Source organism: Neofelis nebulosa, chromosome 12, assembly GCF_028018385.1.
Source record: "Neofelis nebulosa isolate mNeoNeb1 chromosome 12, mNeoNeb1.pri, whole genome shotgun sequence".
NCBI classification, from domain to species: Eukaryota; Metazoa; Chordata; class Mammalia; order Carnivora; family Felidae; genus Neofelis; species Neofelis nebulosa.
Window position 1 is genome coordinate 26,936,774 of NC_080793.1, and position 27,906 is coordinate 26,964,679.

General features: G+C 42.3%; 2 long non-coding RNA genes across 5 annotated transcripts in view; one reads left to right on the forward strand and one right to left on the reverse strand.

Annotated features, from left to right (window-relative positions):
- The window catches only part of LOC131491541 (uncharacterized), a 140,824-nt gene that overhangs the window by 55,417 nt on the left and 57,501 nt on the right, over positions 1–27,906 (reverse strand). The window contains exon 1 of one of the 2 annotated variants that reach the window (XR_009251516.1): positions 25,839–26,079. The exons of the other annotated variant lie outside the window; for it this stretch is intronic. This is a non-coding gene — a long non-coding RNA (uncharacterized LOC131491541). Of the gene's footprint in view, positions 1–25,838; positions 26,080–27,906 lie in introns of those variants that run through there. 2 annotated transcript variants of the gene reach the window in all.
- On the forward strand, positions 20,884–27,557 carry LOC131491540 (uncharacterized). Of its 3 annotated transcripts, none has more exons than XR_009251513.1 (4): positions 20,884–20,991; positions 24,331–25,030; positions 25,848–25,970; positions 26,994–27,557. It is a non-coding gene; the product is annotated as an uncharacterized LOC131491540 (long non-coding RNA). The 3 variants fall into 3 exon arrangements; XR_009251512.1 differs by having other exon boundaries at positions 24,853–25,030; XR_009251514.1 differs by lacking the exon at positions 25,848–25,970 and having other exon boundaries at positions 24,853–25,030.

Here is a 27,906-nt window from a genome sequence, read left to right on the forward strand (position 1 = left end):
CACTTAATGCATAATTTTATTGCAACCAATTTCATGCTACTGCTTTAAATGAAGCTGGGTTTACTTCCACTGCACCAGTCCACTACCATTAGTGCCTCTTAAGAGAACAGCAAGGCCAGTAAACTGTTACTGGTCTGATCTCTTCCTCAGCCCATACTTTCTGCTTCATAAATTCACCCTGCTCCCACAGCTTGTACTGAGATCTTGTCTCCATTCAGTACATGGCTTTTGAAACACTACACTGTTTTGGCAAGTTGTTTGCATACGGGAATGCTATAGCATTTCCATTTTATGCCAGCATGTACAGCAGTCAACCTTTGTCTTGGTAGAGTGTTTGCCTGAATCCCAGACCTAAACGCTGGGGTTTCTATTATCTGTAAATTCAGTTTGGGGCAAAGGTAGCATCTGCATTGTGATTAGAAGGGGGATGCAATTATGAACCCACAGTATACATTCTCTCCATATCTTGGGGCTAATTTTTTCTTATCAATATTAATTTTGGAAAATATGCCCTTAAATCATTCAGTTTGTCTCCCTCTGGGGTCTGGTCTTCATGCGTTTAAAGATAATGGGATAGAATTTTGAGCCTGCCTAGTGACTTTGAGGTCCCAGTTCTTCTGTAAAATGTTTGCTCTCAGGAGGTCACTAAAACCTCCCTCAGCCTCAATTTTTTCATCTGTCAAAAGAAGCTCAGTCAACCTTGAGCAAAAGAAGAGGGCAGGCTGCAAAAGCACTTTATAAACCCAAAAGTTGATGCGTATATTATTATAATTTAAAAATATCAAATGGGATGCGTTATGAGCCGACACAACCCTGGAAAAGCCACACTCTTTTCTGTAGCCTAATAGACATTGGATTTCTAAAGACATCGAAAAACATATTGGACATGTTTTAATTCTTGTACAGAATTCTCAATTCCCGTCTCCAAAACCAACTCTGAAATAAAATATTTGTATTGAGACAAAATTTCTGCAAATATTTTCCACCTGCTATAGGATGAGAAAGCAAATGGCACCCAAGTCTATGGATCCACATAGGCAACAGTAGCAGAATGTCTTCACAGATCTCTGGGGCTTTTAAAATCCTGTACAAAGCTTTGCTTTCCCCTCAAGCAACTCACCACCCACAGGACTCCTTTGAATGTGCCTTTTTTGCAGGAGCCTTGAAGAGCTGTGGCACTGTGGATTGTGGTGGCCTCATGAGAAGTCCTCTTGGGGATGCCACAGGAGATCCCAAAAGAAAATTACTGATCTGCATTCTAAATTCTGGATTCATCAATATTTCTTTTCTTTTTTTAATTTAGTACCTTTTTTTTTTTTTAAAAACATACTGTATTGCCAAATTGGTTTCTATACAACACCCAGTGCTCATCAATATTTTAAAAAACATCTATAGAGGTGGAAACTGCTTCCAGATAAACATTAAGCTCAGTTAGGGTTTTCTGCATTTACCAAAACTGACCTAGTATTGTAAGGGGAACAGTGTTCCGGTTGTACATCATGCTATGGGTCTTCAAAAACATAAATAGAAGCTGTTGCAGCACAGTATTGAGTGGGAGCTGTGTCCCTGGGGAAAGTGAGGCTAATTTGGGGAAGGCCAAAGTGGGCATAGGCTACAAATTCCCTTTTCCTCTGAGATCAGTAACATTCTTACATTGCTTTCTTTCTTTTTTTTTTTTTTTAATTCCTTGAATATATACTCCATCCAGTACCAAATGGAATTGGAGGCTCATTGGTTTGTTCACGAACAAACATCTGCTGAGCCCAGGATATTGTTGGCAGGCCCTGTGCTAGGCCTTGGGAAGCAGTGCTGATTCTTTTTTTTTTTTTTTTTTTTTTTTTTTATTTATTTATTTTTGGATAGAGAGAGACAGAGCATGAACGGGGGAGGGGCAGAGAGAGAGGGAGACACAGAATCGGAAACAGGCTCCAGGCTCCGAGCCATCAGCCCAGAGCCTGACGCGGGGCTCGAACTCACGGACCGCGAGATCGTGACCTGGCTGAAGTCGGACGCTTAACCGACTGCGCCACCCAGGCGCCCCAGCAGTGCTGATTCTTTACTGAAGAATGTATAATCTATAGTGAGATGATCCAGACCTGAAAATGACATAATGGAAGATAGGGCAAAATAACGGCCACAAAGAGAGGTTACGTTCAAGGTTAGAGAAGTTCAGAAGGGAGCGAGGTCATCCCAGCCAAATAGAGATTTATTTTGTATGATGTCAAAATTAGTTATCATTATTCTATTATTATTATAGTCTCTAAAAACTCTTTCCAGATTAAAATTATAACTTTAAAAAATTTTACATCACTTGGGGGCGTCTGGGTGGCTCAGTCAGTTGAATGCTCAACTCTTGGTTTGGGCTCAGGTCATGATCTCACGGATTTGTGGGTTTAAGCCTCGCACTGGGCTCTGCACTGGCAGTGCAGAGTCTGCTTGGGATTCTCTCTCTCTCTCTCTCTCTCTCTCTCTCTCTCCCTCTCTCTCTGCTCCTCTCCTACTGGTGCTGTTTCTATCTTTCTCAAAATAAATAAATAAACTTTAAAATAAAATAAAAATAAAAATTATACATCACTTGGTCTAGGGCACATCAAATATCTATGAAAATTCACAGCATCCATACATAACATGATGTACAAAAGCCCCATGTAATCATGTTGTAGCTGGTGAGTACAGTTTAAGATGGCCATTAGGTGATGGGTTGCATGAAATCTGGAGTTTTAATGAACCTGATCTTTGTTGCAAAGGTGGCCAGCTTGCTTTCTGGTCACTTTTCTGCATTCTTGGAAATCATTGTCTATATTTAACATCTACCTCTTTACTTTTCCTTCTCTCTCTTCTTCTTCCTTTATGTTTTTAAATTGAGATATTCAAATATCATGAAATTCATCATTTAAAGTATACCATTCAGTGGCTTTTAGTATATTCATAAAGTTGTACAACCATCACCACCATTAAAATCTATAACCTCCAAAAGAAACCCTATACCTCTCAGTCATGACACCTGGTTCCCCACAAACTCCTCTGTCTCCCTCCTCCCCCAGTCCTAGGCAACGATTAGAAACTTTATGGATTTGCCTAGTCCACATATTTTATATAAATAGAATCATACAATATGGCCTTTTGTATCTGCCTTCTTCCACTTAGCATAATGTTTTTTAAAAATTTATTTTATTTATGGGGCGCCTGGGTGGCTCAGTTGGTTGAGTGACTGACTTCGGCTCAGGTCACGATCTCACAGCTCGTGAGTTCGAGCCCCACGTCAGGCTCTGTGCTGACAGCTCAGAGCCTGGAGCCTGCTTCCGATTCTGTGTCTCCCTCTCTCTCTGCCCCTAACCCACCCTCATTCTGTCTCTGTCTCTCTCAAAAATAAATAAACATTAAAATTTTTTAAAATTTATTTTTCTTTTAAAGAGAGAGAAAGAGAGAATGCATGAGTGGGGGAGAGGGGCAGGGAGAGGGAGAGAGGGAGAGACACAGAGAGGGAGAGAGAGAGAGAATCTTAAGTAGGCTCCACACCCAGCATGAAACCAGACACAGGGCTCAGTCTCACAACCCTGAGATCATGACCTGATCTGAAATCGAGAGTTGAACACTTAACCAACTGAGCCACCCAGGCTCCCCTTGCATAATGATTTAAAGGTACATTCATGTTGTAGCATGTATCCTTTGTATGGCTGAATAATATTCCATTGTATGAATACAGCACATTTTGGTTATTCACTCATTATTTGATGGATATTTAGGTTGCTTCCACTTTGGGAGTATTAAGGATAATGCCTCTATAATTATTTGTGTACAAGTTTTTGTGTGGACACATATTTTTATCTCTATTATATACATAAAAGTGGGATTATTGGGTCATATAGTAATTCTATGTCTAACATTTTGAGAAACTGTCAGATTATTTTCTTTTTTTAATCTTTATTGATTTATTTTGAGAGAGAGAGAGTGCGTGCACATGAGGTGGGGAGGGGCAGAGAGAGAAGTCGAGAAAGAATCCCAAGCAGGCTCTGTGCTATCAGCACATAAGCCTGACGCTGGGCTTGATCCCACGAACCGGGAGATCATGACTTGAGCCAAAATCAAGAGTCAGACACCTAACCAACTAAGCCACCCAGGCACCCCTGTCAGATTGTTTTCCAAAGGAGCCACACCAGTTTTCATCGCCAGCAGCAATATATGTGGGCTCTAAGTTCTCTTTATCCTGGTTAACACTTGTTCTTGTCTGTCATTTAGATTACAGCCACCCTAGTGGGTACGAAACGGTATCTCATTGTGATTTTGAATTGCAAATCCCTAATGGCTAATGATATTGGGAAATCTTTAACGAGTTTATTGGTCATTTGCACATCTTCTTTGGAGAGATCTTGTATTTCTTGAGAGAAATATCCTTTGCCCATTTTTAATTGGGTTGTCACTTTATTATTGAGCTGTTAAGAGTTCTTAATATATTCCAGATATAAGTCCCTTATCAGATATATCATTTGTAAACATTTTCTTGCACTGTGTGTTTTTTTACTTTCTTGATGTCTTTTCAAGCGCATACGTTTTTACTTGCAATGAAGTCCACTTTTTCTAATTTTTCTTTAGTTACTGTGCTTTTGGTGGCATATCTAAATAGGCTTTGCCTAACTCGAGGTCACCACAATTTATCCCTTCTTCTAAGAGTTTTATAGTTTTTGGCTTCTATATTTAGGTCTTTGGTGTGTTTTGAGTTAATTTTTATAAATGGCATGAGGTAGAGGCCCAATTTCATATTTTTTGTGTGTGGATAGCCAATTGTCCCAACATCATTTGTTGAAAAGACCACTCCCCGTTAAGTGGTTTTTGCTCCCCTGTCAAAAATTCACTTTGCTTTTTGATCAACATAAGAAACCTACCAGCAGAGACTTGAGAGAAAGCTACCAAATCATCCTCGACCAGGGGATTAGAGGAGCCTAGGCACCCAGATAGCTGTGCATTGCAGTGAGACTGGGGGAAGACTAACTAAGCCACAAGTAATAAGCAAAAGAAAATATGAGGCAACCTTATGTGAGTGGGTCTGATTGTTTTTTCCATCCTTCTCTAATATTAAGTGTGGGCTACAGGCTAATGGCTGGCAACCGCAAAAATCTTAGAGAGATCTGGTAGCAGAGTATAAACTGATGTTTCTGATGAGAAAGAATTCTTGGGAATTTTTTGGCATGTGTATGTGCAAACCTTGAAGCAGTACACATTTCATAGACACTAAGGACGAAGCAAGGGAGGAGACTTCTCTCCCTCTCAGCATCCACAGTTGAACAAGATGGCCATTCCCAGACTCAGATGGCCTAGCATCCATACAGTCTGTCATACTACACCCATGCAGTTCACAAATATAATGCTATTTTACTTGTTTATTTCAACATATTATACTGCATTAATTAATTATCTTTCTTTACTCTTGTCTGAAGATTAACTATCAAGGGGGCACTGGCAAGACCTCACCTATTCCATATAATAGACATTCCCATGAGTGCTGGAAAGACTTCTGGAAGGGGGAAGGTTGCGTGTGTGGCTGACTTTAAGGAAGACTAGCCATGATTCCACAACATGCCTCTTTGAGTCAGGAAAGTGGCAACAGAAGGGGACATGACACTCAAACAGGTAGTTCTGACAGCAAATCTATTGAATAGCCCAAGTGGGAGAGAGTCCAGGAATAAAGAGGGCTGTAACAAAGAAGACAGAAAATAGGACATGTAAGAAAGGACGATAGGAGAAAGCACTGTAGAGAAGACCCAGGATGTATTGAAACTGTTGGAAAGTGTGAAGCATACCAGAGAAGTTTAACCAAATGTGGCCAGAGAAAACCCAGCCATGGTTTGCATCATATTTCATATCATGTATCTGCTTTTATATCTTTGTCTCTTATTTATGTGTCATCTACCCTCCACACGGTTCTGGCCCATCTACCTTCTCTAAAATTCCTCCACCCAAGATCACCAGGGACCATTTAACCTCTGTCTTATGGTGTGCATCACCTTCTCTATCATACTGAAGAAGTCAATCAAGTCTTGCCTTTTGACATTCTTTCCTCTCTTGGCCCTTTGCTCTCCTGTTCCCTCCCCGATTTTTCTTTCTCTGTCTCCATCTAGAAATCCTTTGAATTCAGAGTTTCAGCATGCTCTACAGTTCATTCACATCTGAGTTTCATATAGTTTGTCCCATAATGAGCTCATCATTTCTTCCCTAAAATTATCATCCTCCTCCGGCATAGTTTGCTGCTGTAAATGCCAAGTTGTCTCTTGGACTCAGATTCTCCTTTCCCTATTTATTCTAGGTACATTCTCAGTAACATCTTTCTCCATCACAGCTATGACCATCATTCTCTAATATCTTCAATGACTCCCCATTATTCACAAGATCAAGCCTGCCTCTAAGGCCTCATTTCTGTTTCTGGGTCTTTAAACCTTGGTTCACAGGGCTCAGGCCCCATTGTGGACTGTAGCTTTGGGATTTTCCTCATGATCTCCATGCTCTAGTCCTGGTTGCCTGCTCATAATCCCAGTTCCTGGATTATGAATAAAAGCATTGCTCCTTCACTCCACCTTGCATATGGACTATTATGCAATGCCTCGCACTGCTATAAGTATTCCATGATTTGATCCACACGACCCTGTCAATACCCTATTTATCCTTACACACACACATGCACACACACACACACACCATATTCCTTTCAATTGACCTGAAAACCCATTACTTACCCAAATATGTGCCTTTGCTCATGTTAAACATGTAAACATGTGCACATGCATGTACATATATAGCTACATAGATCATGATGACTTAACCACAACAGAAGTCTAAGACCCTTAGGAGTTCTGGTGAGCAAGAAGCTGAATATGAACCAACAGCGAGATGACTGGCCAAAAAAGAGTAGTGCCATCTTGGTTTGAAGGGAGGGAGGTAAATCATGCGTTTATTCTACAGTATTATCAACTGTCTATGCTGGATGTTCCAGATATGATACAGTTCCTGCCTTTTTGAAGTTTAATGTCCATAGGGAAAATAGACATTAAACAATTGTAGCCATAGAAATAGGTATAAAATTAGAAACTGGTAAATTCTATAAGAGAACAGAACAGAGTTCAGGGAAAAACTATAATGAAGAGCTAATTCAGATTGGGAGGTGGGTGTGGCCTCTTGGGGGAGTTACTGAGAGCTGAAGGGAAGAGCAAGGAGAAGTATAAGACGAACAGAATTCTGGGCAGAAGGAATCACATGACAAAGGCCATGTTAAGGAGTTTGACTATTATCTTAGGTTTAATGGGCAATCACTGATGATGGGTCATAGTGGATAGACAGCATCTATTTCATGGTGGTCATACCACCACAGTGTGGACTAGGCATTTCATCCTATTCTGCAAATGAGCTTTAAAAAATGAGTATTGTAGCATAAGAGCATCTGAAAAGGAAGGAAGGAAGCAGGAGGAAGCTGGCAGTCATTAATTTTGAGACGACAAAATGCCAAAAAAAAAAAAAGAAAAAAAAGAAAGGCAGAAAAGAAAATAATATTTATTGAGTATTCTGCTATATGGTAGTCACTGTGCTGGAAACTGTCACATACATTATCTCACCCAACCTTACCACAACCCTGTAAGGTAAGCTTTATTTCCATCTTCCAGATAGAGAAATTAAGGCTGAGTGAGGTTTAGTGATTTGCACAATTAATAAATAGTACAACCAGCTTTCAAACCTCATTCTATTTGATGTTAGTGCCCCTTTACTCTCCTCTTTTCACAAGATCATTATTTTCAGATCTCCAAAGGGCTGCCAAATGTCAGAAAGACAAGGCTCTTAGGTTCCCATAGCAAGAGAACTAAAGGCAACATATGCACCTGAGGGTAGAAAGGGTTAAGTTGAAGTGGCATTCATGGAAACAATGAAGTTAGGAGCCCAGGGAAAGGTCAGATCAGGCAAACAGACCAGGAGGACCAGGGGTCAGCAGAGGAATGCAACTGAGTGTCTGGAAGATGCAAAGGAGAGCCAGTGAGCCGGGGGACCTATTCAATGAGCCAGAAGCTGTGGTAGCCATATGTGCACTCCTCGGACGCTCTTAAAGGTAAATATTATCTGGAAATCTAATGCACAGAATAGCGATTATAATTAACAGTAATGTATTCTATACTTGAAATTTGTTAAGACAGTAGATCTTAAATGTTATCAGTACACACACACATACACACCACACACACACACACACACACACACACACACACACAAAGGGTAATTATGTGAGTGACTGGAGTGTTAATAATTCTTACTGTGGTCATCATTTTGCAATAGTACATGTATCTAACCATCACACAGTAAACCTTAAACTTATGTATGTTATAGGCCAATAGTATCTCAATAAAGCCAGGGGAAAAAAAGAAAAAAGAAAAGAACCTGCCAGTCAGCTGGGAGTCTAGAGGGTTGGAGCTGACTCTGCTCTCCTCCTGAACACTCTTCCCCGGCTGGTTGCCAAGCATGATTAGCTGGACTATGGCCTGACCACTGGTACAGGTAGGGTTCCTTGAACAGGCAATCTTTGCCCTGGAGCTTCTCAGTGGATTCTCTAAGACTTTGCCAGATGGACACTGTAGTCTGAAACTCTCCCTACCCAATCTGCTTTCCAGAAGACCTGACACAGAAGAAGTGCACAGAAGGAAAGTAGGAGTCAGGCCACTGGCTTGGACCATCATAATAACGACAAATTTTCATATAGCACTTATATGTGCCAGATACTGTTCTAGCTGCTTTATGTATATTAATTCATTTATTCCTCACTCTGAGTGAGGAATAATTACTATTATTTCCAATTATAGATGAGTATTCACAGAAAAATACATAACTACTCTAAGATCACACAGCTAGTAATGTGTAGAGCCAGAGTTTGTACCCATGCAGTCTGGTATAGAATTCAAGTCTATAACCCTTGAGCTCCAGTTGGGCAGCCCACTTCAAGGTGGTTATAGATAAACAGGAAAGACAAAGGAACAGGCTTTGTAAGGTATTGCATCACGCACAGGGTAGCTTCCTGATCTCTCTCTCATCTTACTCTTCCCCACTTTGCTCCCCCACAATGGCCTTCCTTTCTTTCCCAGAACTCCCTTGGCCCTTTTCTTCAGAACCTTCACAAAAGCAATTTCCTTGGTGCAGAATCCTTCTCCTCACATCCATCTAACTTCTCAGTCTGTCACCATGGCCTTGGGGAACTCTGTCCTGACCGATGTCCTGGGTTCAGTCTCATGTTACACTCACTCATGGCATCTGATACTCTTCTTCTAAAAGAAAATGTAGAATGTATATACAATGGAATACTAGTTGGTGATGAAAAAGGATGAATTCTTGTCATTTGCAATGATGTGGATGGATCTAGAGGGTATATGCTAAGTGAAATAAGTCAGTCAGAGAAAGACAGATATCATATGATTTCACTCATATGTGGAATCTGAGAAACACAACAGATGAACAAAGGGGAAGGAAAGGGAAAATAAGATAAAAACAGAGAGGTAGGGAAACCATAGAGACTCTTAAATATAGGCTGCCTTTGCTGTTCTGCCTCTATTTCCTTTAGGTGTGCTGTTAGATTTTGTATTTGGGATTTTTCTTGTTTCTTGAGATAGGCCTGGATTGCAATGTATTTTCCTCTCAGGACTGCCTTCGCTGCGTCCCAAAGCGTTTGGATTGTTGTATTTTCATTTTCGTTTGTTTCCATATATTTTTTAATTTCTTCTCTAATTGCCTGGTTGACCCACTCATTCGTGAGTAGGGTGTTCTTTAACCTCCATGCTTTTGGAGGTTTTCCAGACTTTTTCCTGTGGTTGATTTCAAGCTTCATAGCATTGTGGTCTGAAAGTATGCATGGTATAATTTCAATTCTTGTAAACTTATGAAGGGCTGTTTTGTGACCCAGTATATGATCTATCTTGGAGAATGTTCCATGTGCACTCGAGAAGAAAGTATATTCTGTTGCTTTGGGATGCAGAGTTCTAAATATATCTGTCAAGTCCATCTGATCCAATGTATCATTCAGGGCCCTTGTTTCTTTATTGACTGTGTGTCTAGATGATCTATCCATTTCTGTAAGTGGTGTGTTAAAGTCCCCTGCAATGACCACATTCTTATCAATAAGGTTGCTTATGTTTATGAGTAACTGTTTTATATATCTGGGGGCTCCGGTATTTGGCGCATAGACATTTATAATTGTTAGCTCTTCCTGATGGATAGACCCTGTAATTATTATATAATGCCCTTCTTCATCTCTTGTTACAGCCTTTAATTTAAAGTCTAGTTTGTCTGATATAAGTATGGCTACTCCAGCTTTCTTTTGGCTTCCAGTAGCATGATAAATAGTTCTCCATCCCCTCACTCTCAATCTAAAGGTGTCCTCAGATCTCAAATGAGTCTCTTGTAGACAGCAAATAGATGGGTCTTGTTTTTTTATCCATTCTGATACCCTATGTCTTTTGGTTGGCGCATTTAATCCATTTACATTCAGTGTTATTATAGAAAGATACGGGTTTAGAGTCATTGTGATGTCTGTATGTTTTATGCTTGTAGTGATGTCTCTGGTACTTTGTCTCACAGGATCCCCCTTAGGATCTCTTGTAGGGCTGGTTTCGTGGTGACAAATTCCTTCAGTTTTTGTTTGTTTGGGAAGACCTTTATCTCTCCTTCTATTCTAAATGACAGACTTGCTGGATAAAGGATTCTCGGCTGCATATTTTTTCTGTTTAGCACACTGAAGATATCGTGCCAAGCCTTTCTGGCCTGCCAAGTTTCAAAGGAGAGATCAGTCACGAGTCTTATAGGTCTCCCTTTATATGTGAGGGCACGTTTATCCCTTGCTGCTTTCAGAATTTTCTCTTTATCCTTGTATTTTGCCAGTTTCACTATGATATGTCGTGCAGAAGATCGATTCAAGTTACGTCTGAAGGGAGTTCTCTGTGCCTCTTGGATTTCAATGCCTTTTTCCTTCCCCAGTTCAGGGAAGTTCTCAGCTATAATTTCTTCAAGTACCCCTTCAGCACCTTTCCCTCTCTCTTCCTCCTCTGGAATACCAATTATGCGTATATTATTTCTTTTTAGTGTATCACTTAGTTCTCTAATTTTCCCCTCATACTCCTGGATTTTTTTATCTCTCTTTCTTTCAGCTTCCTCTTTCTCCATAACTTTATCTTCTAGTTCACCTATTCTCTCCTCTGCCTCTTCAATCCGAGCCGTCGTGGTTTCCATTTTGTTTTGCATTTCATTTAAAGCGTTTTTCAGCTCCTCGTGACTGTTCCTTAGTCCCTTGATCTCTGTGGCAAGAGATTCTCTGCTGTCCTGTATACTGTTTTCAAGCCCAGCGATTAATTTTATGACTATTATTCTAAATTCACTTTCTGTTATATTATTTAAATCCTTTTTGATCAGTTCATTAGCTGTTGTTATTTCCTGGAGATTCTTCTGAGGGGAATTCTTCCGTTTGGTCATTTTGGACAGTCCCTGGAGTGGTGAGGACCCGCAGGGCACTTCCCCCGTGCTGTGGTGTATAACTGGAGTTGGTGGGCGGGGCCGCAGTCCGACCTGATGTCTGCCCCCAGCCCACCGCTGGGGCCACAGTCAGACTGGTGTGTGCCTTCTCTTCCCCTCTCCTAGGGGCGGGATTCACTGTGGGGTGGTGTGGCCCGTCTGGTCTACTTGCACACTGCCAGGCTTGTGGTGCTGGGGAGCTGGCGTATTAGCTGGGGTGGTTAGGCAAGGTGCACGGGGGCGGGAGGGGCAGGCTTAGCTCGCTTCTCCTCAGGTGATCCACTTCAGGAGGGGCCCTGTGGCAGCAGGAGGGAGTCAGATCCGCTGCCGGAGGTTTGGCTCCGCAGGAGCACAGAGTTGGGTGTTTGCGCAGAGTGAGCAAGTTCCCTGGCAGGAACTGGTTCCCTTTGGGATTTTGGCTGGGGGATGGGCGGGGGAGATGGCGCTGGTGAGCGCCTTTGTTCCCCGCCAAGCTGAGCTCTGCCGTCCGGGGGCTCAGCAGCTCTCCCTCCCTTTGTCCTCCAGCCTTCCCGCTTTCTGAGCAGAGCTGTTAACTTCTGACCTCCCAGACGCTAAGTCGCGCTTGCTGTCGGAACACAATCCGTCCGGCCCCTCCGCTTTTGCCAGCCCGACTCGGGGGCTCTGCTTGGCCGGCGAGCCGCCCCTCCGCCCCGGCTCCCTCCCGCCAGTCCGTGGAGCACGCACCGCCTCGCCGCCCTTCCTACCCTCTTCCGTGGGCCTCTCGTCTGCGCTTGGCTCCGGAGACTCCGTTCTGCTAATCCTCTGGCGGTTTTCTGGGTTCTTTAGGCAGGTGTAGGTGGAATCTAAGTGATCAGCAGGACACGCGGTGAGCCCAGCGTCCTCCTACGCCGCCATCTTCCGGAACTCCTCGAGACTCTTAAATATAGAGAACAAACTGAGGGCTGCTGGAGGGGAGATGGGTTGGGGGAGGGTTAAATGAGTGAGGGATATTAGGAAGGGCACTTTTTGGGATGAGCACTATGTGTCAGATGTAAGAGATACATCATTGGGTTGTACTCCTAAATTTAGCCAAGATTACACTGTATGTTAATTACCTTGAATTTAAGTAAGAAAAAATTCAGGGTGCCTGGGTGGTTCAGTCAGTTAAGCATCCGACTCTTGATCTTGGCTCAGGTCATGATGTTATAGTTTGTGAGTTCAAACCCCACATTGGGTTCTCTGCTGTCAGCACAGAGACCACTTTGGATCCTCTGTCCAACTCTCTCTTGCCCCACTCCCCACTTATGTGTGTGTGCATGCTCTCTCTCTCCCTCCCTCTTTCAAAAGTAAATAAACATTAAAAAATGTTGTAAATGGGGTGCCTGGGTGGGTCAGTCAGTTAAGTGTCTGACTCTTGGTTTCAGCTCAGGTCATGATCTCATGGTTATGTGAGTTTGAGCTCCACATCCGGCTCTGCGCTGACAGTGCAGAACCTGGTTGGGATTCTGTCTCTCTCTCTCTCTGCCCTCCCCTACTCACGCTGTCTCTATCTTTCTCAAAATAAATAAATAAACTTAAAACAATAAAAAATAAATTGTATTTGAATTTTGTATTTGAATTTGAATAATTGTATTTGAATTATTTGAATTTTTTATTTAAAACTTTTTAAAATTGTATTTAAAAAGTTTTAAATAAAAAATTCAAATAATAGTTAATGTTTAAAATGTTTTGTAAGGTTCAGTTTTCCAAGATCTGTGTTCGTGATCTATAAAATTAGGAAATAAGTCGAAACGGTTGTGTATAAAAGTGTGTAAGATAAGCTTTCAATGAAGGTTGATCAAATTTTTACAAGTTTAGATCCTTTTATTATTGCATGTGTACTTAATAGGATTCACAATTTATAATAACTACTTAAAAAAAAAAAAAACCTCTTAATACAACTCCAGTGAAGTAACTTGTTTGGTAATGACTTACTTGTATTTGTAAACACTGACTGGATAGCCCTACCCTGGTAGTGTGGGTCGCAGCCACAAAGTAGAGTAGACAGAGGCTTACCCAGGAAAACAACATATGCCTGAAAATTAGCTCTGCATGGCACAGATGGGCACTGCGTATACCCTAATACCATCACCAGGGGTACGTGAAGAGGACAGTTGACAGTTGGGAGGGAATTTGGGAGAGGAGAGTCAACATGGCAGGTCTGATTACAGAGTCCACTCTAAACCTTCCATCTCTGAGAGTCCCCGAGTCACCTCCCTGAGGCTGGAGCATCCACAGGTCGCCTTTCATCACCCGGAGAATGTGATATTTGATCCTCTTAAGTAAGGCAGCACAGTGGACTGAAACATCTAGAGAGAGAACATGCAGCATATTCTCTGGCTTTGGTTTGGTCTTCATCCTTGCCCTCCTTGCCCACATCACCTGCCCTGATTCCTTAGCTGAGAAGCGACGAGATAGACTAGATGATCCCCAGGGCCTCTAATTCTGCGATTTATAGGCCATTATTTCTTAGTGTGACTATTCCGTCCTTTCAGATTCCCACCCTCTTTAATGTCACAGGCCTTTTCCTTCCTTATCAGTGATCAGCACAATGGAAAACTGACCTTTGGGGTACAGCAGTGCAAGATTGAATATCCTTGCCTAATAGAACTATAGCTTGAAAGAACTGTAATGGAAAAAATTTATTTTCCATAAGACTGTACATTTTTTAAAGTTCTTACATAAGAGTTGTTTATTCTATTTATTTCAAGAGTGTCATAGATGGAATTATTTCCACTCTACGGATGATGAAACTAAGGTTCAAGGGGGAATGTAATATGCCCAAGGTGTTGGGGCTGGAAGTATTTCTGGGGTTCAAACCAGCTCAGTAGCTTAGCAGTGTTGTTATTATTGCATGTCACCAAGTGGAGTCAAAGAACACATATTTAAACAGTATTAGTACACGGTGAGTGTGTACATAAACTTGATCACTGGCCTTATACATGCAAGTAGTAACTGAGAACTGAAAATGAATGATTTCATTCCATGAATTATTTCACTGAAAAACCAATTCATTAAGAAAGTATTTATTTGTATGAGAATTTAGCAAGTGAAAAATCTGGGGGTTGAGGGGATGGGTGAAATAAGGGATGAGTGAAACAGGTGATGGGGATTAAGAGCCCACTTATGATGAGCACGGAGTAATGTATACAATTGTTGGATCACAATATTATACACCTGAAACTATTATAACACTGTATGTTGACTATACTGGAATTAAAAACAATTTTGTTTAAATCTGTATATTCTTGCTATGAGTGTACTTAATATAGAAAAAAAAATAACTCTGCCCCTCCCCTGCTCATGCCCTGTCTCTCTTTGTCTCAAAAATAAATAAAAACATTAAAAAAACAAACAAACAAACAAAAATGCCTGGGTGACTCAGTTGGTTAAGCATCCGACTTCAGCTCAGGTCATGATCTCACACTCTGTGAGTTCGAGCCCCACGTCGGGCTCTGTGCTGACAGCTCAGAGCCTGGAGCCTGCTTCCGATCCTGTGTCTCCCGCTCTCTCTGCCCCTCCCCTGCTCATGCTCTGTCTCTGTCTCAAAAATAAATAAAAACATTAAAAACAATTTTTAAAGGAAAAAACCCCAAGGACACATGTTTCAGTCACTCAAGCTAAAAATTTCCAGTATCTCAGCCTTTATAAGTAGTTACAAAGTAATATACATAAGTAATGGGGAAGAAAAATAAATTCAGGGAAAAATCATTTTGATGTCCACCTTTCAAAGAGTTATTGTTTGAAGTCAGATTTTTAAAAAATCCTGAAAAACACCTTTTTTTCCCCCTCTCTTGGCTGAATGGGCATTCTGTTGGAGTGGAGGTTGGGTGAGAAATGTTTTTTCCTGAAAAAAAACATGGTTTAGACACAGGCTGGGGCTAGGTTTTCTCATATCATTGGTCTCTGGGAGATGTAGAGGAGTTACGTTACCTGTCTGGGCCTCATTCTCCCTATCTGTAAACTGGGAGTACCTTGTCAAATATTTGGATATATGACCAACATAGATATAATTACATTAATCCTTGTGTGTAAGATTTTAGATGTTGTCAGTGCTTCCCCTTATTTGTTTTCTCCCAAATCCCTGTAAGGTAGGTAAGAAAGATGTGCATGTCCCTTTGGTAGACAGGGAAAGTGTCTAAGTGAGGTAGATGGATTTGCCAAAGGTACATCGCCAAGATGGTGTGCAGCCAGGACTTGACCTCAGGTCCGACGGCTCTAAACAGGTATGTGTTCCATAGTGCCACGAGGTGCTAATTTGCACAGGCAAGCTACTGAACAAAAGCTCCATGTTTCCTTTCTAACATACAACTTTTGGGCAGGATGTGTAAGGTGCCTGAGCTTGGTGAGAAAGGCATTTATGTGTAAGAGGTGTCTGTGCATTAATGCGGTGAGTGAGAAGCCGAACTAACATCTAATTTTAGTATGCAGCTAGTGCGATGTTCCTGTTAATCGTATTCAGTCAGGCTGACTGAGGAGAAAGGAATAAAATAAACATTTCACTTAACCTTTACAATTCGTATATTTTGATTGTCCCGCCAGCTTAGAATACCATCCCCCCTGTAATTGCCAGCCATTTTCTATGCTCTCCACACACTCAGCAGCTTTTTCGCTCTGAGTTCTTTGTCTCCTCCTCCTCTTCTACCCTGTTCTTCCCCCTTTTCTACCTCCTGTCAATCCTCATGCCCACTGACTTCAGGCCAAGTCCCCTGTCTGTCCTCTTCTCCTTTGTCCTTGTAGGCATGAAGTAGCTCGACTGGGGTTGGAATGGGGCTCTGAGGTGACCTACTGAGCATTCCGCACATGAAGATCTCCAGGAAGAGTAGGCAGCATGAAACTCCGTAAAGCACAGAAGCAGGACGTTGACAACATCTTCAATGGACAGGAAATGAGGAGGAAAAGAAAACAAGCAAGTGGAAGAGTAAAGTAAAAGAATCTTTTTATCTTCACATCCTCATCCTACCTAGGTAAAAACAACGGCAACAGCAACGACAATAACACATTATGAAGGGGAAGCTATGGAACGGAAATGCTTTTTGCGTTACTATGTTCAGCATGGTAATTACAAATGCAATAATTGAACAACGACGGCACAAGGGGGTTGGCATGGACAAGGCTGTGGAGTTGAGCACACTGGAATTGTCATGGTGCAAATCCTTGGTGGGGGAGTAGGGAGTTATTTTCAAGTTGTTCTGAATCAGGAAGTTATATTTGCCACCAAAGCGGGAACAGGATGAAAATCTCTGTTACGATACCTACTCAATCAGAACACATAGTCCCTAGAGTAGATGATTTGTGCTGTGCTGTCCAATATGGTAGCCACTAGCCACATGTGGCTTTTGGGCACATGTATTATGACTAGCCTAGATTCAGGTAAAATACACACCAGATTTTGGAAACAGTATGACATAAAAAAAATAATGTGAAAGATCTCTAATGATTTTTAAAAATTGACTAGATGCTATGCTAGATATTTTTATATGTATGTATATATATTAATTAAAATTAATTTCACTTGTTTCTTTTTATTTTGCTCCTTTTAATGTGGCTACTGGAAAATTTGACATCACATATGTGGTTCACATTGTAGTTCTCACCAAATGGCTATTGGACAGCCCTGGATTAGAATTCCAGAGCTGCAATTAAAAGCAAATAGAAAGAGAATTCATCTCCAGAATAATAATCAGTATGCCCAGTCTAGGCAACACTGGGGAGTATTTGAGGTAGAAAACTATCATCAGATTGTTGTTGATAAAAATCTAGGTACTCCAGGTGAACTTCGAACAACTGTGAATAGAACTACAGCAAATAAGCCAACATTAACCTACGGTGACAGAGACAACTACTTGGAGAGGGTTGTGCACGGAGCCCAATGGAATTAGGACAACTCACAGGGAGGAATCCAGACCAGATCAGCCAAAGAGTTTTTACTTTTGCCATATTTCCCTAAAGTTGTTTTTTATTTTCGTGAGGAAAAATGGAAGTTCTTAGAAGGAACCTATTATTACCTGTATATTATTATATAAGGCATTGTATATGTTTGCATACCACAGGTTACACTCAATAACAAACTGCAGTTAGTCCCGCATAGAATGTGTATTTTGTAACATCCAGTGAATCTTTCGGCAGGCTTTGGTAAGGTCCATTTTAAGGAACCCCTTCAGGTACTTCAGTAGCTCTCCATCTCATCTCAGAATGACCCTGGACAAGGTTCCAGTGACCAAGAGTGTCTGGAAAAAAGCAAGCTGCCCCTCTTCTGGAATGTGACTTCAACCAGGTCTGTCTTAGCAGGAGATGCTTCGAGTCCTATTAGCATTCCTGTTCACTTAAATCCCAGTTTTTCAAAATCCCATGGGGAAAAAAAAAAAGAGTCCCAACTTAAATGAGATCTTTGCAAACCCAGTGTTCCAAAAGGAAATGCACATATCAAACCATCAGTATAACCAAGTAAGTGTGGGTTATTCCCACAGAGGGGATTTAATGAAGATTTCAACTGTTCCTTCTGTGTCCTGGAGCTACTACTATTCAGTGACTGTCTGCATGTGGAGCAAGCTGGGACCCTTTGGGTTTCCTGTTAAAAATACAACATTGGTTTTTAAACCAACCAAGAAATCTAACATCAGAAACTTTTTTTTTTCTTTGTCTTCGGTCTTCTTTGGTTCTAAATTGCATAAGAACGGGAGATGTGGCTCTTTCCAAACCCGAGAGATCATGGATGACCAAGAGTCTTTTGTATGTCTCGTGTAAACACAAACTGAAAGGAGGCTGCTACGGAATGAAAATCAAAAGCCAGATTTTAATCCCAAAGTAGAAGATACAACCTAAGAGACTGAAGTCTTTTGGATTCTCTTTAGAGCTACCCCAGTCAAGAAAGAGGTCTCTTTTACTTCTAGGTTTCAGAGAAGGAATACTCAAGGTAGAGTCTAGTCCCATCTCCAAAAGCTTGCTGCAACCACTTGTATCATAGCTGCATGTTTCAGGGTTACGAGCAGCCCCGTGTTCCGTGTTGACCATTAAGCACATCTGCAACTTATCGTTTCTCTTCTCTGTTCTGTTTTCCAAGGGTACAGATACCAATATACAGTTTCTTAATTACTCTCATCCACCAAGATTGCCAAGCTTTCCAAACTTTTCCATTGGACAGTTTGCCACAGAATTCATATCATGTTCTGACCTTAACGTTCAGGGTGTCCAATTGTATCATGGTCGATCATGTTTCCGTTATATTCCTTAAAAGAGGTAAGCTCTTTGGTAGGTTATATAATCAGTCTGAGACTTAGTTTTCCTCATATATAAGGGGAGGGATAATGATACCATCCTTCCATGGAGACTGAGTGAGATCTGAACTGTGGCATAATTTTCTCCATGTCTGTAACTTCCCAGCGCATAGTAGGGGTGCAAATCATAGCTGCTGAATAGCTGCTTCTTAAACTTTGTTCTAAAAGGCTATTGTAGAGATAGCTGGGAACAACTTCAATTTTCTCCCATGGTGCTGAGAGGAAATCAACAGGACTGTCCTGTAAGACCCCCAGGAAGAGACGTAACACTTTCAGCATGGGAAACAATGCTCAAGAGGACTTTGGGCTGTTCCATTCAAGTTAGCAATCCAAGGAATAATTGCCTAAAATTTCCCAGTTCTCAGTGGGCTCTGTCTTGTCCCGGAGCCTCATTGCACAGGATGTTGGCTGCCATCATGACCCAGGTTAGACACAGATCAAGTTATATCATGGTATGGCTCAATTCATTCCTCATGCATTTATTTAAAAAGGTGCTCCTAACAGGTGACAAGTACCGTTCTAGTTACTGAGAATATGGGCGTGAACAAGTCAGGCAGTGTCCTGGCCCTCAGGGATTGTCCACTCTGGAAGGAAACTGGCATTAAAAAAAAATGGCCAGAAATAAACTTACATTCAGGATCTATAATAAGAACAACATAGGCAAAGCATATTCCTTTGGAATCTCATAACAACCCACCAAGGCAGTAGAGGTCATAACATGTTATGTGAAAATGGGCCCTGAGAGGCCAACAAGCCCACACGGCCCCTTGGAGACAGGAGCAGAGGTGAGGCTGGGCTTTTCCAGCTCCACCACCCGCTGCAGGGATCATGCTGGGGCCAAGGATGCAAGGTAAATAAATCTTCAGTTTTGTAAAAAGGGGAGAATTCCTTCCTCTCAGGGTCATGAGGATTAAATAAGCTATAGAAGAAAAGCACTCAGAACAGTACCCTACACTCAGAGTTCATTAAAAACACATGGTGGCTGCTGTGAAAAATGTGGAGAAGACAACCACACCATGGTGTGATAAAGTTACTAGAAGAAGGTGCTTCCAGAAGGAAGAGTGACTAATACTCTTCAGCAGAGTAAGAGAAGGAGCCTAGGTGGGTTTTGAACACAGGGTAGGAGTGTGTGGTGGGGCCAGGGCATCATGACAGCAGGAAATAGCATATACGCTGCACGGAAGAATGTGGCTCATTGGCGGGGGTGGACTGTAATTGCTTCTTGTGGTCGGGATATGAATGCCCTAGAGGAGCGAGAGATGGGCTGGCTGAGCTGAGAAAGTAATCCCTTTTCCATGGCTGTCAGGAGCTCTCAAAGGTGATGGGAGAAGAGGAGCACCAGAGAAAACCTCCACCCAAGCCCAGGCGCAGTGAGCCATTTGGACCTCCTTCATCTGAGAGGTGAAACCCCAATCGTGTGCCAAATTGCCTCTTCAGGCTCCAGTCTCTCCCCACTGTGGACTGTTTGCCTGTCTGGAATGAGATAATTTGTCAGACACCAGCTGCTGATCATTCTTTCCTCATGGGCACATTTATTATTATGTTACAATGCGCAGGAAGAATCTTTACCATCACTGGAGTGAAAATGATTAAAATGTTGTTGTTGTTTTTTTTTCTCCCCCAAATCCTCAAACCTTCCCTCTGCCGGAGACAGCATCGGTCATAGACGATATCGGGGGAGTGAAATGCAGGTGGGGGGAGGATCATTGTCATAATTAACAAAACAGCAAGCACAGAACCCCAGGGTGTGGGGCTCGGGAAGGAGGACCATTCAGAACTACGAGCAGAACAGGAGTTTGGCAGCACAGAAGCCGGGGCGTGTGTCTCTGAAAGAGTGCCGAGGATGGGCTGGCTGGCTGGCTTCTAGAGCCGCACCATGTCTAATTATGTACCAGGAGGCAAGAAAAGGTGTAGGTCTGTCTTTCCAGTTCAGGGGGAGAAAAAAAATATGTGGTGTCTCGCGTCTAAGAAACGAACAGGCTGACCTTTTCAGAGCGCCTGAAAGAAAAAACCAGATGTATTCCTCAAGAGTCACTGTGACTGAAGGCTTGCATTGTGCAGTCACATAAAGGGAGAGCTAACCAGAAAACAGCAGCTGATGATCTGAAGCCAGGCTGTGCTATTGTCCGGCACACAAATGTTCTACAAGGACCCAGACCACCATGCAGTTCTCTGTGCACAGACTATGAAGGTTGGTGGGGGGAGCAGAGGGGCCCAGGGCTTTTTTCCCTCCTTTTCTTTCTTTCCTTCCTGAAACCTTTTCCTTCCAATCCCTCTACAGCCGCTCACATTCAACGGCTAGCAATTATTCCCATTGACCCTCCTCACTCTCCAAATGGGGTGTGGGTCTCTGAAGGTTTTCTCTTTGTACCTGACAACCCCATGTTGCAGGCAGGCTCCAGGGAGGAGGTAAGGGCTCAGCTCCCTGGGGACAGTGACTGGGAATGGAGTGGCTGTGATTTATTTTCCATCGAGCAAAGTCAAAGCGAGGCAAATGCGGGCTGGGAGGCAGACAGGAGAATCCCCCCAGCTCCATCAAGGGCTGCTTCTCTATTGTCCTCTGGGAAGCTCGGATGAATGCTGGTGGTGTTGGAGGGGGAAGGGAGTAGGGGGAGCAAGATGAAAAAGAGGAGGCAGCCGAGTGAGATGAAGTGAGATGTTTTCTTCATTCCAACTCAGTTCTTTTAGATTTCCTCCAACGGCCTTTACCATTCTTAGCGTTCATGGCTACATTTCAACTCCCCTACAAACTGTAAAGTCCTTGAAGGGAGACACTTGTTTTGCCCTCCTTCTTGTCTTTCCATTGCCCTGGGATTATATTTGCTCCAAGCAGTTTTCAATCAATGTCTACTAACTAGAATTCACTCTGTGTCCCTAGATCTTTGGATCTGGTTCCTCCTTGTCATTCATAGACAGTCCCCTCCTAGCAGCAGCCTTCACTGACTGCCTAATGGGAAGTAGCCCCAACTCCAGAAACTCTTTATCATTTCCTCCGTTGGAGTGTTTTTTGGCCACGTCTACAAACATTTACTAAACAACACTAATTGGCCAACAGGAAAAAAAAAGTTCAATCAAGAAGATGAAATCATAGCTCTCTGTCTTTTTAAGTGGTCTGACCACACTTTTCATAAACCACGTGAGGCCGACTCAACGGTACTCCAGAAACAGGATCATATTACCGCCGTAATTGAGATCAGGAATCCTACTACCTAATGGCTAGACAACTGGGCCACTCTGGGGTGAAGCCTCAGGTACTGTCCTTGAGGTTACAGGCTCTATACCCAGTTTTATGTTTGACATAGCGCTTTGCATTGGACATAGTTCTGGCCATATACATGTTCTGTCGTTTCTTGTCTCCTTCCCCCACTGGACTCCAAATTCCATCCAACAGCAACTATTCCTACTGCTGCTACCAACAACCACCACCACTACTGATTGTTTAGTGTGTGTCAGGTACTATTTCAAAGCTTCATATGTATTATCTTATTCAATTTTTCATTTTGTGAAAGTATATTCCCAGTGTCAAGAAGAGTGGTTGGCACATTTGGAATTTAACAAATACTCGTTGAACCAAGAGAAGGAATGAGTGCCAGACCCCTCCAAGATTGCCACGAAATTAAAGCAAAGTTCTAGAAAAAGAAGTTACTTTTCTATGAGAAAGTAACTAAAGGCACATCCTAAAGCATTCTTGAACATACAGGTGAACCTTGCTTTATACAATAAATTGCACGGCCTCTGGGTTTTTCAAGCATGTGTTCTTACTTACAAAGCATCAAGGAGTTAGAAAATTCTGTTGTAGATTCTTTTGTTAGGCAAAGACTCATTTTGTAATGAAAATAAATCATCCCCCTCCTCCAAAATAGTAATCACTGGCAAGAGCATCACAAATTCGCATTCTTCAAAGTGCTTTTCTACATACAGCCATATGCTTACACATAGGCTTTTCATATCACTGGAGAACTCAGTGTATTGAGCACCTATTCAGTGGAAGATCTCTTAAATACCAAGAAGCAAATACTCACAACTTAACAGATAAGGAAACTGAGGTTTGGGTGGGGGGTGACATATTTTGGCCAGAGAAAGTCTCTTTGATAACTTCTGTATCTGAAGGGTCTTCTCAGGCATGTTATCACTTTGAACCATGACCTGGGATAATTCAAATTTAGAACTGGCCTGGCTTTTTAGGTTGTTCCCTGACCAGAGATGCCTGTTTCATGCCCAGATTTTTAATTTATTTTGAAAAAAATTTATTGAGGGCCTCCTATGTACCTCCTATTGCTCTGGGAACTGGCAAATATGACAAGAAACAAGACAGAACATAATCCATGTTCACAAGGACTTTTCTGGAATCCCACTGGTAGCCACTAAGCACACATGGCTATTTGAATTTAAATTACATAAAAGTTTAAAAAATTATAAATTTAGTTCATCAATTTCACTAGCAAATTTCAAGTACTCATATACTTGAATTTCTTTTTTTTTAAATATGAAATTTATTGTCAAATTGGTTTCCATACAACACCCAGTGCTCATCCCAACAGGTGCCCTCCTCAATGCCCATCACCCACTTTCCCCTCCCCTTGAATTTCAAGCCCTTCAGTTGCTACCTGTGATGAGTGGCTAACACATTGGAAGGTACAGATGTAGAATGTTGCCATTATTACACAGAGTTCTTTCAGACAGTACTGCTCTAGATAGATGATAAACAAATATATCATGTGTCTGGAGGTGGTGAGGGCCGTGAAGACCATTAAAGCAGGGTCAGAGGATGAGCAGAGATGGACAGAGAGGTGTTCATTTACACTGGGTGGTAAGGTAAGGCCCCCGAACAAGGGCCTGAATGGAGATGAAGCAGGCCCCATGGAGATCTGGAGAAAGAACATTCCAAACAGGGAAGTACTTAGTACAAGGTCCAAAAGGTAGCATGCATGTGTTTGAGGAGGAGCAGGGAGGCTTCTTTGGCTGGAATTGGGTAAATGAGGAAGCAGTGATTGGGGATGAAATTAGAAAGGGAGGCTGGATCAGATCACACAGGGATATGCAGGTCAGGATAGTCCTTGAATCTCCACGAAAGCAGAGCACCAGGGATTTGGAGCTTTATCTCTCCCTCCTCTTTCCTCTTTTCCTCTCAAACTTTTTCTCTCTCCATAACTCTCCACACTTCTTTCTCTCTCCACACCTCATGACAACTTGTGCCTCTATAAGAGATGGCCTCTATTTGTTAATGCCCTCGAGGAAACAATGCACAGGATAACATTTTGCACCAGACGGCATCAGGTTCTCTTCACAGCCCAGAACTCTGACTCTCTGTGACTGTAGGATTTGGAAGTCCTGATGATTGTTAGGTGGGCATAAGCATGACAACTGGGAGTGTTAGGCTGTGTTGACATTTTCACCTTCTGGCAGAGAGATACTATGGGTAATGAATACTAACCATTACTGTAGGTGATCAGGACTAACCCTAGAGTTTACTATTTGCAAAACAAAGGTGATATAATATTGTTCTTATTAATGCATTTAACACACTTAGTGAGCCCATACTGTGCACCTAGAAGTCTTCCCAGGAATGAGGGGATTCCCAGGACACCAGACTTTCTGCTAAAACCAGAAAAACCTCAGGCCCATTGCAGCAAATCTACTTGCGGTGGACATTGTGCCTTCAAAGACAAGACACGGTGCCTACCCTCAAGACGTCACAGCCTGGGAGAGAAGACAGACAATATAGAGTTCTGAGTGCTTTGAAAGAGGAGAACTCAGTTGCTCTGGCAACTTGCACACTTGTAAGGCCTCAGTTCAGCAAGGGCAACGAGGGAAGGCTTCCTGGCAGAGAAGGATATCTGCTTTAATTCTGAAAGATCACTAAAGATGCCTGCTTTGTGGCCCCAACCCAAATGGGGTCTCCGCAGAGATTTCCTTAATCGTAGGACACTGGGCACCCACATGTCTGACTCTTTCCCACTGTGCCCTCCCCAGCAGAGAACCACATCACTATCTGGCCTCAGATTCTACTGGCTCCCAAATTCTTCTAATTGTATTGCTTTGTTTGATTCAGAAGCACTGGAAGAAGGGGGTAATAACATTCAGGCAAAAGAAGGCTGTTGATCACATCTGTAATTCTTTCTGGAATAAAGAGAACTAGGGGACATCTACAAGAATGTATATTCATCTAAATTCGTGGGACAGAGGAGTCAGGCAGAAAGGCTTTTCAAAGGCGTGCTGCATCTTGCTCGGTGAGTGAGCATTTCTCAACTCTTTCTTAGAAGCAGACATTAAAACCTGCAGCACAGTCATTTAGAATTTCAAAGGTTTCTTCTTCAGGGGGTGGGACACAAAGACATCACCGTTATTCACATAATGCCGGGATGGTGGGGAACAGCGGCACACCATTAACGAAGTCTGTGCAGCAAACCTTTATGGAGAAAGGCAAGAGCTATTCTGCCAGGATAAAGAAGATGCTCATTACAGTTGTGGGAAAAAAAAAGATTATTATCATTATTGCTTTTTAAAATTCACTCCTGCATTCTACCTAGGTTGGGAGAACTTAAGAGGGGAAGCAATTTTTAAAGATAGTTCATGGATCACTAAAGAATCACAAAACACTCAACATTCAGTACACATCCATCCATCTCTCTCTCTTTGTCTCTCTCCCTGAGTTGAGGGTGTCAATCTGAATTTAGAATAAATGCAACACCCACATCAAGAGATCCTTCCTTTCTCAAGGCAGATGTCTTTAAGTACTGCTTTGTGTGGTTTTAAATGGCACCCAAATCCTAGTCCATGGTTTGAAGGACCAAATAAGATGGAGCTTCTCACACATAAAGCTGCTGGTCCTTCAACATTATCTTGTATGACTTTGCTAGTCTTCTCCCTCTCCTTTGTTTTGGAATTACATGAGGCGAATACCACAGATCTTAAGTTGGAAAACCAGGAGCCTAGGCTGCAGAACAGCCAGCAGACAACATTGTCTCTGAACTGCTATTGTTTCTATTTTAGGAGCACATTGAGTGATTAGCTTGGGTAACAGTAACATCGCATTACCTTGCACAGGCTGGAAATGTCTTTCAATAAGGAGGCAACACAGAGGCCATGTGATACAATCCCGTAGACAGAGCCAAGTGGAATACATCAAAGAGAGCCTTGATGCAGATGTTTCATGCAGAAGAAAATTAGGTCAGAGACCACTTCAATTTCAGCTTCTGCCAGCCTCGTTTGAGAGCTTCCAGTGAATTCGTAATGAATAGCTTCTAGGGCACTTTTCTCTCATTCAGTCACAGGCTGCCACAGCCAGATGAGCGTTCCATGTGGAATCTTCTCTCATTATTTAAAACTGCTACTTTGTGTTCTGAAATTCCAGAACCCTTCCAATGTACCACCACTATGGCCTAAAACAAAAAGACTCTCAAAATACGGAGAGACATTAATCTGTATCATATTCTTGCTCTGTCCCCTCTCTCTCTCTCTCTCTCTCTCTCTCTCTCTCTCTCTCTCTCTCCTATCCATCATATACATACATGTTTTTAAATACATCCCCCAGTCTCTTGTTCATCTGCCTATGCAGGTACATAAACCATTGCTGAGGGATATTGGAGATGTCGGGATTTTTTAATCTTACTCAACTTTGAAGAAGCCGAGTGGCCTAGAGATGACCAAAAGGTTTTGCTGGCTTCTTGCAGGGAGCATGCACGTGTGAGTGTGGCGTGCATGCATTAAAAAAAAAAAAAAAAAAAAAGCTTTTCTCTGAAAAGAGCAGAGAAGGGCAGTGTGACCTCAATGAAAGTGAATGATGCATCTTTCCCCTGCCCACCCCCAGCCCCATCTCACACGTTATTTATTATATTGGAGGGTTAGAATCTGGAGCATCCTGGATGCTTTCTTTTCCATATGCTCTTACTGCCTACCTTTTGCAGGGTTCACACTGACAAATCCTTGCTGATTGGAGTGGGGGTGTGTAGAGGGATCTCTTCAATTCATGCCAGGAGAAGAATCATTAGATTCTGAATGCATTTAGAGGAGAGGGGCAGAGAGACAGACACACAGGATCACAGAAACTCCTCAAAGCTGGTGACGCTCCCATTTCCCATGGGAAAGGACATGAAGTGGCGGCCCCAGCTCCAGCTCATAGTGACACAATTGCTTTGTCTTTGCTACCTCCAAAGCACTAGGGCATTCATTAACTGTTTTTCTCAATTCTAGGGTTTGCAAAGCAGTGGCAGAAAAGTATCAGAAAAGTGCTCAAAGGTCCACGTCTGCTCCAATCCGGGATGGGAAGCCATCATGAGGATGTTGCCTTTCTTCCCTGCATTTAAAAGGCTTTATCTGGTTTAAAAAATGATACTAGTCTTTCTGCTTTTCTTCTTCAACTTGATCTCCTCTCCACCAGCACTCTCCTACCACTGTTTCTCTCTCTCTCTCTCTCTCTCTCTCTCTCTCTCTCTCTCACACACACACACACACACACACACACACACACTCAATTAAAATTTCCAAGGAGGGCAGAAGTGCAGGGAAGCAGTGACAGTGGAGTAGAAAGGTGACCTGATAAAAAGACCTAGTTTCAATCCCACCTTTGTGTGGATGGGAGAAGCAACTCTCTTCTGTGGGCTCAGTGTTCTCACCTGGAGAAGTGTGGGTGCTGCTCCTTGATACCCTCACAGCTTTGCCACTGATTCCATAAATAGCCTTTCTCAGGAAATTGATGTTGTCTGGAAATGTCTGGCTGTGGGTTGTAACCACATATCTACCTACTAAGATGTTACTTAAGACCTTGATCGTAGGATTAACATCAAGGCAATGGGCATGTTCATGTAGCAGTGGGTCAGTCTGATTCCTTCCAGATACACCTCAGTGGGGCAGCTCAGCACAGGAGAAACAGTATTAGCTTAGAAGGCAGACAGAGTTGAGTTTGAATTCAGGCTCTGTCACTTCCTGGCTGTGTGACCTCAGGCAAGTCACTTAGACTCTCTGATCCTCAGTTTCTTCCACAGTAAAATTGGGATAGTAACCATTAATAAAGGTTGTTATAGGATTAAATAAAATATATGACATATATGTGCTTGATACATGGTAGGTACTCAGCAAATATTCGTGTGATTTTTACCATTGTTAT